The sequence below is a fragment of the Anabrus simplex genome, chromosome 1 (genome assembly GCF_040414725.1).
Source record: "Anabrus simplex isolate iqAnaSimp1 chromosome 1, ASM4041472v1, whole genome shotgun sequence".
Taxonomy (NCBI): domain Eukaryota; kingdom Metazoa; phylum Arthropoda; class Insecta; order Orthoptera; family Tettigoniidae; genus Anabrus; species Anabrus simplex.
Genome location: NC_090265.1, coordinates 799,568,079 through 799,581,889, shown reverse-complemented (window position 1 = coordinate 799,581,889; position 13,811 = coordinate 799,568,079). Strand labels below are relative to the sequence as shown.

The 13,811-nt window shown below is 36.2% G+C and overlaps 2 protein-coding genes across 14 annotated transcripts in view; one reads left to right on the top strand and one right to left on the bottom strand.

Annotated features, from left to right (window-relative positions):
* Nucleotides 1-12,339, bottom strand: part of LOC136873612 (deubiquitinase DESI2) — a 148,727-nt gene extending 136,388 nt beyond the window's left edge. For 2 of the 8 annotated variants that reach the window (XM_067146714.2, XM_067146733.2), the window contains exon 1: nt 11,994-12,339. The gene's annotated coding sequence lies outside the window, so the exon portion shown is untranslated. Of the gene's footprint in view, nt 1-11,989 lie in introns of all 8 variants that reach the window. The other 6 variants (XM_067146715.2, XM_067146742.2, XM_067146717.2 and 3 more) reach the window with 5 other exon arrangements.
* Nucleotides 12,340-12,590: 251 nt separating this feature from the next.
* LOC136857549 (tectonin beta-propeller repeat-containing protein 2) overlaps nt 12,591-13,811 on the top strand; it is a 211,956-nt gene continuing 210,735 nt past the window's right edge. For 4 of the 6 annotated variants that reach the window (XM_067136303.2, XM_067136301.2, XM_067136305.2 and 1 more), the window contains exon 1: nt 12,591-12,652. The gene's annotated coding sequence lies outside the window, so the exon portion shown is untranslated. Of the gene's footprint in view, nt 12,961-13,811 lie in introns of all 6 variants that reach the window. The other 2 variants (XM_067136304.2, XM_067136302.2) reach the window with 2 other exon arrangements.

Below are 13,811 nucleotides of genomic sequence, written 5' to 3'. Positions count from 1 at the left end.
TTCACTCAGAAATTTCTAAAACAACATTACAGATTTAGTGCTAATAAATCAATTAAGAATACCATTGAATTAGTTAATCATTTGAGTAACTTTGAACTACAACCATATCACATAATACATTCGTTCGATGTAGTAGGCCTAAACATGTTCCCAAATGTTAATACCAATAAGATAATACCGATCATTTCTAAACATTTAAAAACTTACAGTCACCTTAGTGAACTAGAGATACAGGACTTTATGAGTTTATTAAAGTTGTTAATCAACAACAATTATTTCACTTTCGACAACACGATTTATAAACAAAACGGGCTATCCATGGGGTCTCCCGCTTCAGGGATACTTGCAGAAATTTATATGGATTTTTTGGAAGGTTCCGCGATTAATAACATGAACACGTTCAACAATATACACTATTGGTCTAGGTATGTAGACGACGTATTCGTAGTGTTAGAAGAAATGTTAGTAGATGCTAAGACCACTTTGAATAAACTCAATGACAAAGACCTGCACATCAAGTTTACCTTGGAGACTGAAAATAAGGAATCAATTAACTATTTGGATTTAACTATTAAGAGACAGTCCCCGTCATTTTCTTTCAGCATCGATAGGAAGCCAACACAAACCAGCGTAACCATAAGGCATGACTCAATACACCCACAAGCCCATAAAAGAGCCACTTATTTCAGCCTAGTAGACCGTGCTTTTAGAATTCCAATGCCAAAAACCGATTTCAATAAAGAGTTGGATATTATCTGTAAAATATCTTGTGCTAACGGCCACAAGACTTCTTTTATTGAAGGCATAATCAATAAGATTAAACATCGCCCACAAAGTAAGCTCATTAGGGATACACCAAGTCATATTTCTTATTCAACCTTTACGTTTAATAATAATATTCATAGAGTTACCAACATATTCAAAAAGAACAATGTAAAGATTTCTTTTCAAACAGATAATAAAAGTTCCAATGTTCTACACAACACAGCCACCTTAAATAAATCCAACCCTTATCTAAGATCAGGTGTTTACAGATTTCAATGCAATACCTGCGGCAGCGCCTACCTAGGGCAAAGAGGGCGCAACTTTAAGATTAGATAATACGCTGAGCATGTCAACGCAGTAAAATATAATAGATTCTCCGTTGTCGGGCGACCCTATACATGATTTAAAACATCATTTTACAAATTTGGAACAGGATATCCAAATACTAGAACCTTTGAGTAAAGGACCATTACTCGACGCTACGGAATTATGCTACATTCATATAGACCAATACTTTAATGCCAGTCTTAATCTCAATGATATTTCTGAAACTCCAAAAGTCCTTTTCGACTTTTTGATAATATTTCTTAATAAAGTCCAGATTCCAAATAAGAATTTAATCTTACGTATAAAATGCAATAAGTTCTCTCAGTATTCGTTCTGCAGCCCACGCCCACCTGATTCCCCTCACATGCGCAACCCACACGCGCGACTTGGCCCGCCCCTACTCCCCCTCCTAACATCGTCCGACTGCAAACACACACTCAGTGTTCTCTCGCCGGTCATAGCGTGTGGCTAACAGGAGGTTCGGCCTACGGCATTTTGAGGTGAGTCTCTCCTCCCTCTTACAGACATTTCATCATTATCAGGTTGTACAGACTCAGGCAATTCCAACAAACGTTTTTTAACAGCATTTCCTTTCATTACAGATTCCATATTGAATTAGGAAACATATGCTCTAGTAAGATCTTAAGAAGCCATCTGAATGTTTTCCACCTCATAAACCTAGGACATAAACTAAAAATTGAAGCCTTCACAACTTTTATGATACTGCTGCATTATACACATGAATGAAACACAGCATTTTATCAACAGCACAAATTCAAGGAGATCGCTACCGGCCGTTTATAAGGAGACTTAATGAACTCTTAACATATAACTGACTTGCAAGCTTTCTACTTGTTATCATCATCATCATCATCATCATCATCATCATCTAAAGGCTTCGCCTTGTCGCTGCAACCATTGATCTCTTCTCTCTGCGATCCTTTTCATCTCTCCATAACCTTGGCATCCCATTTCTCAACTACCTCTTCAATGATCTTCTTCCGTGGTTTCCCTCTGCCTTTCTTTCCCATCACCTTGCCTTCGAACAAGTTCTTTATGAAGTTATTATGCCGGAGAATGTGACCGAAAACTGATGCTTTTCTCCTTTTTATCGTTGTTATTAAATGTCTCTGGGTGTTTATTTCTCTAAGCACTGCTTCATTAGTTTTCTTCTCAATCCAGCTAGTTCTTGTCATCTTCCTCCATAGCCACATTTCCACTGCCTCTAGTCGTTTCACGTCCTCCTTCAAGAGGGTCCATCCTTCACAGCTGTATAGCAGCACACTCCAAATGAACGTTTTGATAAATAATTTCTTTTGTTCAGTATTTAAGGATTTATTAGTTAAGAGCTGCTTCTTCTCCTCAAAGGCTTTCTTACACAGGGAAATCCTTCTTTTTATTTCCACAGTGCATCTGTTGTCATCGGTAATAACTGATCCTAAGTAGCAGAACTTGTGCACCTGTTTTATTAAAATATTTCCAATTCTGAGGTGTGCCTCTGGCTTCATTTAAGATTTTTAATGTGTTAATATTTTCAAAACAGTTTTAAATAGTTTTTTCCATACCCATTATTTTAAGTCATATTATGAATTGTATGTGTGCCTATTTTTATATTAACAGCTGAGGATGACACTATTATGTGTCGAAACTAGTTCTGTATAATTCTATAAACGTTGTAGTTGTTGAATAACAGCATTAAATTATGTATTGAATAGGTGGAAATACCAAAACTTGACTTCTATTGTAGATATATGGAATTGTTTTTTTTAAGCTGGAATTCTAAACGTTCTGGTCGACTGTACAAATCTTTCTATAACCTGTGAACCTTATGACCAAGAATATTAAACTGCAAGACCTACTGACTTAGGTTTCTGCTGAAGCATATTAGATTTAACAACAAAGAAAAAACACTGCACCATCAAGAAACAGATAAATTGGTTGCAATTCGGAATGTACTTGACGTTTTTGTGGCAAATTATCAAGCTAACTACACCCAATCTGTATATACGACTGTTTACGAAAAACTTGAGTCTTTCAGGGGAAGATGTGGCTTCCGCCAACACATCCGAAGCAAACCCATTAAATATAGGATTAAAATCTTTGCGTTAGTATGTGCTAACATGTTTTATATGTCAAACTTTCAGGAATATGTTGGTAAACAGCCCATATTCTGTTGATAATACTGTGAAAGCAGTAGTTGAAAGATCAGTGAAACCTATTGCCAATACAGGTAGGAATGTGATCATGGACAACTGGTTCACCTGCATAGAATTATCTGCAAGTTTGTTGAATAACCATAAATTGACTTTACTTGGTATTATAAGAAAAAACAAAAGGCAGTTACCTCGTGAATTTCTGGAAAGCAAAAATAGACCCGTCGGCTTCAGCATGTTTGGGTTCCTAGGAAAATACCACCCCAGTACTATACATTCCCAGAAAATGCAAAAATGTGCTGCTTTTGTCCACAACGCATCGTGACGACAAAGTTGACCCCAACACTGATAAACCTGAAATGACCGTGTTGTATAATGACACGAAAAGGGGTGTTGATGTGGTTGATAAGCTTAGTGCAGGGTATAATTGTACCAGTTTGCAAGGGAAATTTAATATGTTCACCTATTCAATACATACACATCTCCATCATTAGATGGAGTAGTAATAGTCATACAAATGATGCCAAATGATCGTCTTAAACAATTTAAATGTTTGAGAAACACTAAAACACCCTCGTACAACAAAAATAATTGTTCATCTTAAATCAGACAGCTTGAACCAATCAACAACTCTCATACCGACATTGAGGTGATAAATCCGGAAAAATCCCAAGAACCTCATGAACCAGATAATGATGCAATGGAAAACGCTAATCAACTCTGGACTGTGGCCCAATCCAAAAGAGGGAAAAAACACCGCACACAGGCAGTAATTGGAATAAAGTAAGGTGAAGACAGTTTAAAGCAACTGACAAAATTGCGTGGTTATACGTAGGAAAACTAACGAAAAATGTCACTACGGACAAAATCAATTCGTAGCGCATCGAAAATGGAATTGAGGGACGAATAGTGTGTGAAGAATTGAAGACGCTTGGCGAAAAGAAAGCCTTCAAAATTGGTGTCCCTTTCACTTACATGAAAGAAACATCGGACCCACAATTCTGGCCTAAAGAAATACTAGTGAGATGTTTTCGTTTGTATTACAGAACTATTTAAAATAGTGTACTGACAACTGAAATTGTAACTGACCAACTACACAAGGCCTCGCTACCAAACAGAAAACGAATAGCTCAACCTTGGTTCGACGACGAGTGTTATGGTACAACTTTTAAGGAATTACATCTTTCTGGTCTGGAATGCTCATGGCATTCATAAGTGGCCCATATTTCGTCCCCTCAGCAGACATGGAGTTGTAGAAATTCAGGCCTATTATGACAAAGCTAGAGATTGGTATATATATTACTGAATACATTTTCCACTTACGGGCAAGTTGCAATGAAACTGTTATAATGCAACGTAGTCAATATGTGACATAAACATGAGCACTAGAAAAACTAAACTACCAACAATGTGTTCGTATTTTCGTCCCCCACCAAAATGATGAAAAGTATCAAACACTTTCCCTATAATGAATTACTTGAATGCCATTTATTAAAACATATTTTCTTGGTATTCTCTTTAACATAGTCTTTCAGCATTGTTCGTGGGATGTTAAAATCTTTACTTGCACATTTGTAAAACATTATCTTGTCCCTCACTGCCTCCATAGCCTTTTTCATAGCCTCCTTATCCCACTGCTTTCGTTTTGCCATCTGAAAATAATAATAAACCTCATAAATGAAAATAAAATGAAGGGGGATAAAATTACAAACATTCTCTACTGCTACAGTAACTCACGTCAACACCTCACTGTAAAGTAAACTCTTTCAAGATTAAAATGATTGTGTCCACATTTTCAATACAAATATATATTTTTTAATGGTTAAATTCTACATGAATGAAACACACCAGTTAGGGACATGTTTCGCCCTAGTTATGGGCATCTTCAGCCTATATTAATCCTAAGGTCAAGAATTATAAATATAAACATTGGAACTTATAGTAAACTAACTTAATACTAAATACAGTTGTCTTATGCTATTTACACAGTTTACAATATGTACAGTATGTACAATAAGTGCATTAATCTTGCCAGAATTTATGAACAATGAATTACATATTTTACAATGACCAGACCTCCAATTGCAGATTGGATTGATCACAACTTGAATTGGGGCTTCTCAATAGTTTTGACTAGAATTTATCACTGCGTGAGTTGGGGTTTCTTCAGCTGTTATAGTCGCCTGAGTCATAAGAATTTTTACAACACCGGAATCTTGGATAAAATCGTTAATATTCAATTTATAGTCCACATGTAGTTGGAAATGAAATCCATTCAAACGAAGACAACATTTGGGCCAAAATAAATGAAATTTATATAATTGTAAATTTAAGAGGGCTGTGGACTATAAATTGAATATTAACGATTTTATCCAAGATTCCGGTGTTGTAAAAATTCTTATGACTCAGGCGACTATAACAGCTGAAGAAACCCCAACTCACGCAGTGATAAATTCTAGTCAATACTATTGAGAAGCCCCAATTCAAGTTGTGATCAATCCAATCTGCAATTGGAGGTCTGGTCATTGTAAAATATGTAATTCATTGTTCATAAATTCTGGCAAGGTTAATGCACTTATTGTACATACTGTACATATTGTAAACTGTGTAAATAGCATAAGACAATTGTATTTAGTATTAAGTTAGTTTACTATAAGTTCCAATGTTTATATTTTTAATTCTTGACCTAAGGATTAATATAGGCTGAAGATGCCCATAACTAGGGTGAAACATGTTCCTAACTGGTGTTTCATTCATGTAGAATTTAACCACTAAAAATATATATATTTGTATTGAAAACGTGGACACAATAATTTTAATCTTGAAAGAGTTCACTTATTGTATCTTCAATACGGAACAAAATGAGATTAGTTACTTCTAACACCTCACTGTAGCGATAACACGCCAAAAACTACACAACACGACTGAAATGAAGTCCAGTATTTCATACACATATCAGTGTTCTCCCTAGAAATAACAGGCTCTTAATATGAATGCTGCACTAACTCAGCTCAGCATGAAAAATGAATCCTCCTCGTACACGGAAACTAAACGTGGAGCACACAACCAACACTTGTTGGCTTGTAAGTTGTCTTTGTTTGATGACCCTAGTACCATGTCATCTGCGTAGAGGATAACTGTCGTGTCAGGTGAAGATTTTATTATATTCGTAATGTTGAACAGTAGAGGGCTCATCGGGTCACCCTGCAGTACTCCATTCGTTTGTCTGATCGGATCCGAAGTGTCGACTCCATCTTCAATCTCTATGTAGTTCACCATCAAGATGTTATTTAGCCACTTAAGGGGATGAGCTTCGCTGATCATGTTTTTGATCTTCATTAGGAAAATTTCTCGATTTACTGAGTCAAAAGCCTTTGTGAAATCCTCGAAAACTGCATAGTACTTTCCTTTGGGTAATCTTAATGCTTCTTCTACATCCTGTAACAGATATTCTTCCTGACATAAATCCAAATTGGCATTCCGGGATTATTACATAATCTTGTAATTTCTTTGTAAGGATCTTCATAAATATTTTGAGGATGTTTTCCAATGCAATGTCTCGATAGGAATTGGGATCATTTGTCTGTCCTTTACCCTTGGATAGTATTTTCACTGATGATCTCTATTCCTCAGGTATAGTTCTAGATCTTAGGCAGGCATTGAGTAAGTTTGTCCAGAAAGGCAGTAACATTTCTTGAGTTTCTTTGAGATGTTCTGTATGAATACCATCTCGGCTGGGAGCTTTCTTGACTTTCGACTGATTCACAGTTACTCTGACTTCATCAAGTGTTTTTTTTTTTTTTTGTTATTTGCTTTACATCGCATCAACACAGATAGGTCTTATGGCGACGATGGGATACGAAAGGCCTGGGAATTGGAAGGAAGCGGCCATGACCTTGATTAAGGTACAGACCCGGCATTTGCCTGGTGTGAAAATGGGAAAACACGGAAAACCATCTTCAGGGCTGCCGACAGTGGGGCTCGAACCCACTATCTCCCGATTACTGGATACTGGCCGCACTTAAGCGACTGCAGCTATCGAGCTCGGTATTCATCAAGTGTAACCTGGATATTATTTCCATCTGAAGTCATGCTGATCGCAGGGAACGCCTGGGTTTTATTTTCCAGATTCAAAATGCCTTTGAAGTGTTCTTCCCATTTTTCCATACGGATTTCTTAAGACCTTGAAACAATATTTTTTCGAAGGACTATAAATGGGTCATGTTTTGCCGCTGTAGCTAGTTTCTTTGCTTCGGCTTCCAAATATTTACATCTCTTGGAACGTAGGAGTTGTTTGTACTCTCTTCTACCTTGTGCATAGAGATGAAGATAATTGTCTGAGCCAACAGTACGGGCATTATATAGCTGTTCCAGGGTTTTCTTTCATTTGAGATAACACTCTTCGTAGAACCAAGGTTGACCTATTCGTTTTCTGTTTGGTAGCGAGGCCTTGTGTAGTTGGTCAGTTCATCTATATGTCCTTCAGTTGCAAGCTGTTCTGCCTTGAGAATTTCTTCATGATTGAGAGTTCTTGAATCTATTCTTCTTGAATACTTTATCTTGTTACTCGATGTGAGGTTTGTTGTGGGCAATGGAAAATAATATCTGCTGCAACTGGAATAAGTTTTCTTATCGGAGCTGCACCTGTGGTCCATAGTCCTCCCTTGATTTATTATGACAATTCTATCCCCTTTATAGAAAACGAGATCAACAGTGCTTGATCCATTGCAGGCAATGTAGGTCTTCTTTTATTTATTAGATTATAGCCTTCTTCTGTTAACATTTTGAGCACAAGATGTGATTTTCAAAGGGGTTTATCAACACGACAGTTTAGATCACCTGCTATGATAATGTTGGTATTATTGTTTGTTTTTGAGATAGCTATGGAGAGTTTCTCTATGGTGTCCCCCGACGAGCTTTCAGGACTGATATATACGCCAATTATGTAGATGTCAGTTGTATTTACTATTACCATAGTGTCCTCTTTGTATATTTCTTTTAATTTACCAATTGTAGGTTTCAGAAAGCATGAAACTCCCCCTTCTGGTCTGCCTTCAGTTGGTTTTGCGAGAGCATGAATTCCATAGAAGTCTGGAATGTCTACTGGTTGAAGTAGGAAGGTCTCTGTAATTATCAGTGCTTCTGCTCGATTTATTGATTCTTATGGTATCAGTGAAAGTGTATTTTCAGGCCTTCTGCATTCCATAATATTATCTTGACAGCCTTAGTTTTACTGCAGGGATGCCCCATCATTTCTTCTCCGTGAGAAACGAAAACGTCTCGCTAGTATTCCTTTAGGCCAGAATTGTAGGTCCGACGTTTCTTCCACAAGCAACCTTATTAGAGTTAGAAAAGTGGGTTAACGAAAATCAGTTCATGATCAACCTTCAGAAGACGGTCCAAATGATCTTCAGAAAAGGAGGGAGACCTTCAACAAAAGACACTCTTACTCTATGTAACAACGATCCAATAACAGTCAACAAATTTAAGTACTTAGGAATAACTCTTCAAACCACAGCACTGTCCTTTAGTTAGCACACAGAAGAAAGAACAGTAATATCACCTGTCTTGACTTACGGATTGGAATTAATTTTGAATCATCTCAAACTCAGAGATCTTGAAAGGATAGAGAAAGTAAAAGCACGCTTTCTAAGTACTTGACGAGTTGGAAAATCAGCTCCATCACGTCTAGTATATGAATTGGCCAAAGAAACATTTTACATTCAGGACCTCAGAATGCGACTCCATCTGCCATCCACTGGAACTTACAATGAACTTCTACGCAGAAGAGAAGAAAAGAAAAAGGAAATCGACTCCGACTTTTATACCTCAGATGCCATGTTGGTAAGAAACTGGACCAAAGAAAATCAAAATCAAAGACAGATCATAACACGTCTCTTCATTCATGGTTTTCGTCCACCTCTGTAGCATAATGGTTAGTGTTATTAGCTGCCGTCCTCGGGGGCCCTGGTTCGATTCCCTGTACTGCCAGGAATTTAAGAATGGCAGGAGGGATGGTACGTGGTTGAAATAGTACATGCAGCTCACCTCCATCGGGAGTGTTCCTGAAAAGAGCTGCACCACATCGGGATGAGGACACAAGTTTACTTTACCACAAGATATGCACTGAAGTCTTTTCGCAATCCAGATGACAATTGTATATGCGTTTTATGTGGCAAACAGTGTGACAGGTATCACATCAGGACTTGGAACAAGAGAATTATGTCGACAAGCGAATATTGTAAATCCTAATGCCCATTCGGGAGCCCCTTAATAATAATAATAATAATAATAATAATAATAATAATAATAATAAAGTCATACATGTTTCAACTTGTTTGAGCCATCTTTAGTGAAAAAATGTTAGTTTTTTATATAAATGATGCTAAAAATGTGTTAAAACATGTTTCTCATACAATCTCTCTCTTTTTTTCTTTTTTACCCATCACAGATTTGAACTTCATTGGCGGTTTCCACTATGTGTCACATACATTTTACCTGGCATTTGATATCTTCTCAAACAGTTTCTCAATTTTTCACTGCCCTCTTGACTATTTAAAAATAAGGCAAACACAGCTGAGCAACATTAGATATAATCATTGAGAACGGGACCGCTAATCTGAGAAGGTCAGGCCCTTCGAGAGGGCAACTACTTAATAAATTTGAACTTCATTGGTGGTTTCCACTATGTGTCACATACATTTTACCTGGCACTTGTCTTCTTCTCAAACATAGTTTCCCAAGTATTCACTGCCCTCTTACCTATTTGTGGTGGTGACTCAACGAAGACAGACTGTCATTTTAAATTTTAACCGTAACAAACTGCACGTTTTAGACTAAGAGGTCCACAACCTTCCCATAATCAATTATTGTATTTATTCAGTCATGTCTCATTTGTTTTCATTCTTCTCTTCATTATGTTTTAACACATTTTTAGCATCAATTATGTAAAAAAAACTTCTACCTTTTTTCACTGAAGATGGCTCAAGCGAGTTGAAACATGTATGACTATTATTACTCCATCTAATGATGGAGATGTGTATGTATTGAATAGGAGGACATTTTAAATTTCCTTTGTAAAGTGAAAACCATCAATACAGAATGATTCTAATATTTTGTAATAACAACTGTGCCAGGCAAACTTGCCAGTGGCCTATGGTAATCTTTTTCAGTATGATAAACATTGCTGCTATAAATGCTTTTGTGATAATGAACAGCAACAATCCTAAAGCTAATATGATGCGCAGAATTTTCTTAGAAACACTGACATTCGACTTAATTGGAGATCATCTAAAAAGAAGATCCGCAGTCAAGCAAGTTTCAAGACTGACTCGAATGAGAATTCAAGAGATCTGTAACATTCCAGCTGAGAACATGCCAGTGTCTGCACAGGAAGAAAAAGCGCATAGTCTGTGTACATACTGTGACTCAAAGAAAAATCTTAAAACAAAATACAAGTGCTATTTGTGTGGGAAGTTCATGTGCTTGGAGCACATTGTGGTTCTTTGTCCAAATTGTTCTGAAAAGAGGGAATGAACATGGTGATCGACTGTGACTGTGAATTGTTCATTGCATCTTCGTAAGAACCGTCACTATCCAAGTTTTCTAGTTAGCCTAATCATTAGGAGTGTTCATTTCTGTGTTTGCTTTCTAGTTAATCATTAGGAGTATTTATTTCTGTGTTTGTGTCTCCTGACAATGGTGAATTTATTTCTGTTTCCTCTTTATTGTTAACAGTAACAATGAAAGGCTTAGTAATCAATTTTCGTAGTGTGGTTTCTCTTTAATAAATTATTTACTTGCTTTAAAACATAAGAAATATACATGTTTATAACTTCAGACTCACAGACCGATGTTAGCACTCACGCTAGGATTTGTCATGTTAGTAGAGGGTTAAGAGGCACATCATCCTATTCTAGGAAACTGCCTTTCCCACAAAATCAGCTATAAAATTGTATTATGAATTCCTACTTTGTACACAAGGCCAAGAATGTTATTGTAAGCAAGCCATGAGCATAACTTACTGTAAGCAAGAAACCAAATGCAGTTTAAACATAACTGAATTCTTTTCAAGAACAAATGATATATGAGGGAACAATAAACGTTCACCATCTATCTCTAGTCCTACAAAAGGCCTCATGGGCAACACTACTGTTTTGAGTAAGAGCAGAATCTTTACAAAATAACTTAGTGGATAAAGTAACATTCTAAATCCGAATAGACAAACAGGGATGAAAAGTGAAACCAAGACATAATGAATATTTACGAATCAGTTTGGATACATACTGTGATTTTTTAAAACAGCCCTCAATTTCCTTACGAAAGGCATTTTATTGTTTTTAAGTACGAAAGTTAGAGGTTATGTAAGAAAATCAAAGAGACTGCTCTCTCTTACGGTAACCATTTTCCTCGGCTTTTCATGACTATAATTATTTTATTTACGGTTTAATCGAAAGAGTAAACAAATTTATATCACACAAATAATTTGCAAGAAAATATTGCCATAATGTCAATCCATGGAAACTGCAATTGTTATGACAGCACTAGCATATTTTGAGAACATTTAATGTACGTTGTGAAACATATAATTCAATACGAACATTTTCTAAGTATCAAGTCATTATTTAATAAATCATACCGCAAAGCGTTAAGTATGGGGTTCAGCTAAACAAAGCCAAACTCACTCTGAAGTTGCTAAAAGGAATATAATAACACAAATATACAATCAACCACACCAGATATACCTACAGCCAAAAGTTATAATCTCAAAATTATGTGATATGTATGCTGTTGCATGGTTCACTTCCAAATCACGACACTCACGAAACCACAATAAACCGTCTGAAAGACACCAGAAGACCCAAAAAACACTCACAAAACAATCGGAGAAAGTAAACAGCTGTCCCGGAAACTTGTCTACTCAAGGACTGCTCTTTCAGCCTTTGCTTACAAAACCATCACTGCGCTCGAAAATCACATGCATAATTCTTGTCTTCCAATTATCGCGCATTGCCTATAACTTACAAGTTAACGGGTTTAATTCGCTTCCACTCCATTCACAAAAATTGCCCCCCACTAATTTGAGGTTTCATCTATCTTCACCGAATATTCTTTGGATTATTTGAAATGCCAATACAACAAACTCAAACAACTCATCGTTACAGCAATTATCATTTGAACTCATCAAAATTACTTTATACGATTAAATAATAATGCTCATTTAGAATTATTTTCTTTAAAATTACTCCCAAATAAGCTCCAATTATTTTACGTAAATAAGAGAATATAAGAAGTACAAATTGCATGGTGATGTTGCTGGCACTGTTGAATCTTGTTTGCTCCTGTGTTCCATACATGTCGTATCTGTCGTACGTCAAAGTGAAATCCTCTGAGCTGAGTTTTTCCGGGTAATGCTTGCAGTTATACTGTTTCTCTCTTCGAAATATGTTCGCATAAATAAGCATTACAAAGATATTTATATTAAGGAATCCTTGATTTGCGTTGTCAATTTCGGGTCTTATCGGTTATAGTAGTTATTTACTATACAAAAGTGGTGCGATTCTACTCTTATTCCACGAAGACATACAATTAAGTATTAATTTAGGCAGTATTTAGGATAAGTACTTTATAAAATGACAGTCACTAAGTTTCAACGGAAATTACTTTTTTCCATAAGAAATTCATCGTAAGAAATGTGACTTTCTCTTAACTAGAGGTATGTATGTACAATCGGATAACAGAATTCATGTTTGTACTGTGTAAAATTCGCATTATGAATCCTGTCTGATCTTTTCTGGATCTAGAAAGTGAATAATAAAGCTACAAACACTGCATAGCCTTCATAGTATGATAGTATTTGTTTTTCCTACAATTATTTTACTTCAGTGTAAAGAAACCTGTGTGGGACCCTCACTACCATTCTGGAGAACCTTCCCTATTCTTTAAATCCTTCATATATTTACATTAATAATAGTATAATGGAGAGAAGATAAAGCAAAAGAGCCCTTAAGATTGTCATCAATTAAAAGTCCATCACTCTTTATAAACATGAAGGATTTGGAGCACATTTATAAATTATTCACTGTATGTTGCATCATGCTGAGAATTAAGAAATAGCCTGATGTTTCAATTCAGATTGAAGTATTCAACATAGTTCTCAAAATTAAAGAAATCTGAGAACAGTTCGACTGAGTTGAAAAATGAAATAATTTATCATCAAGTTTCCCAGTGAAACGTATATGAAAATTTGAATCCAGTTCACATTGCATCACAGAATTTCATTCATAGTATTTTGAATACTAGCCTAAGTGACAGCACATTGCCACCAAAGTAGAAAAGAATTGATCTTATAAAATCCAAGTAAACTGTGGGCTGTAGCCCATTTATTTTCTACGCCTTTGCTGGCGGGACCTAGTGTTTACAGTGCACTATGTCTTCTGGTATGGGCTAGAGCAATCTTGTTACTTTCATTGATCTGTCTCAGCTTTAACCTTGGCTTTGACAAAATGAAAGTGACTGAGGTATGAGTGATGCTAGTAATGCCATTCCTTCTGCAGCCAGTCCCTG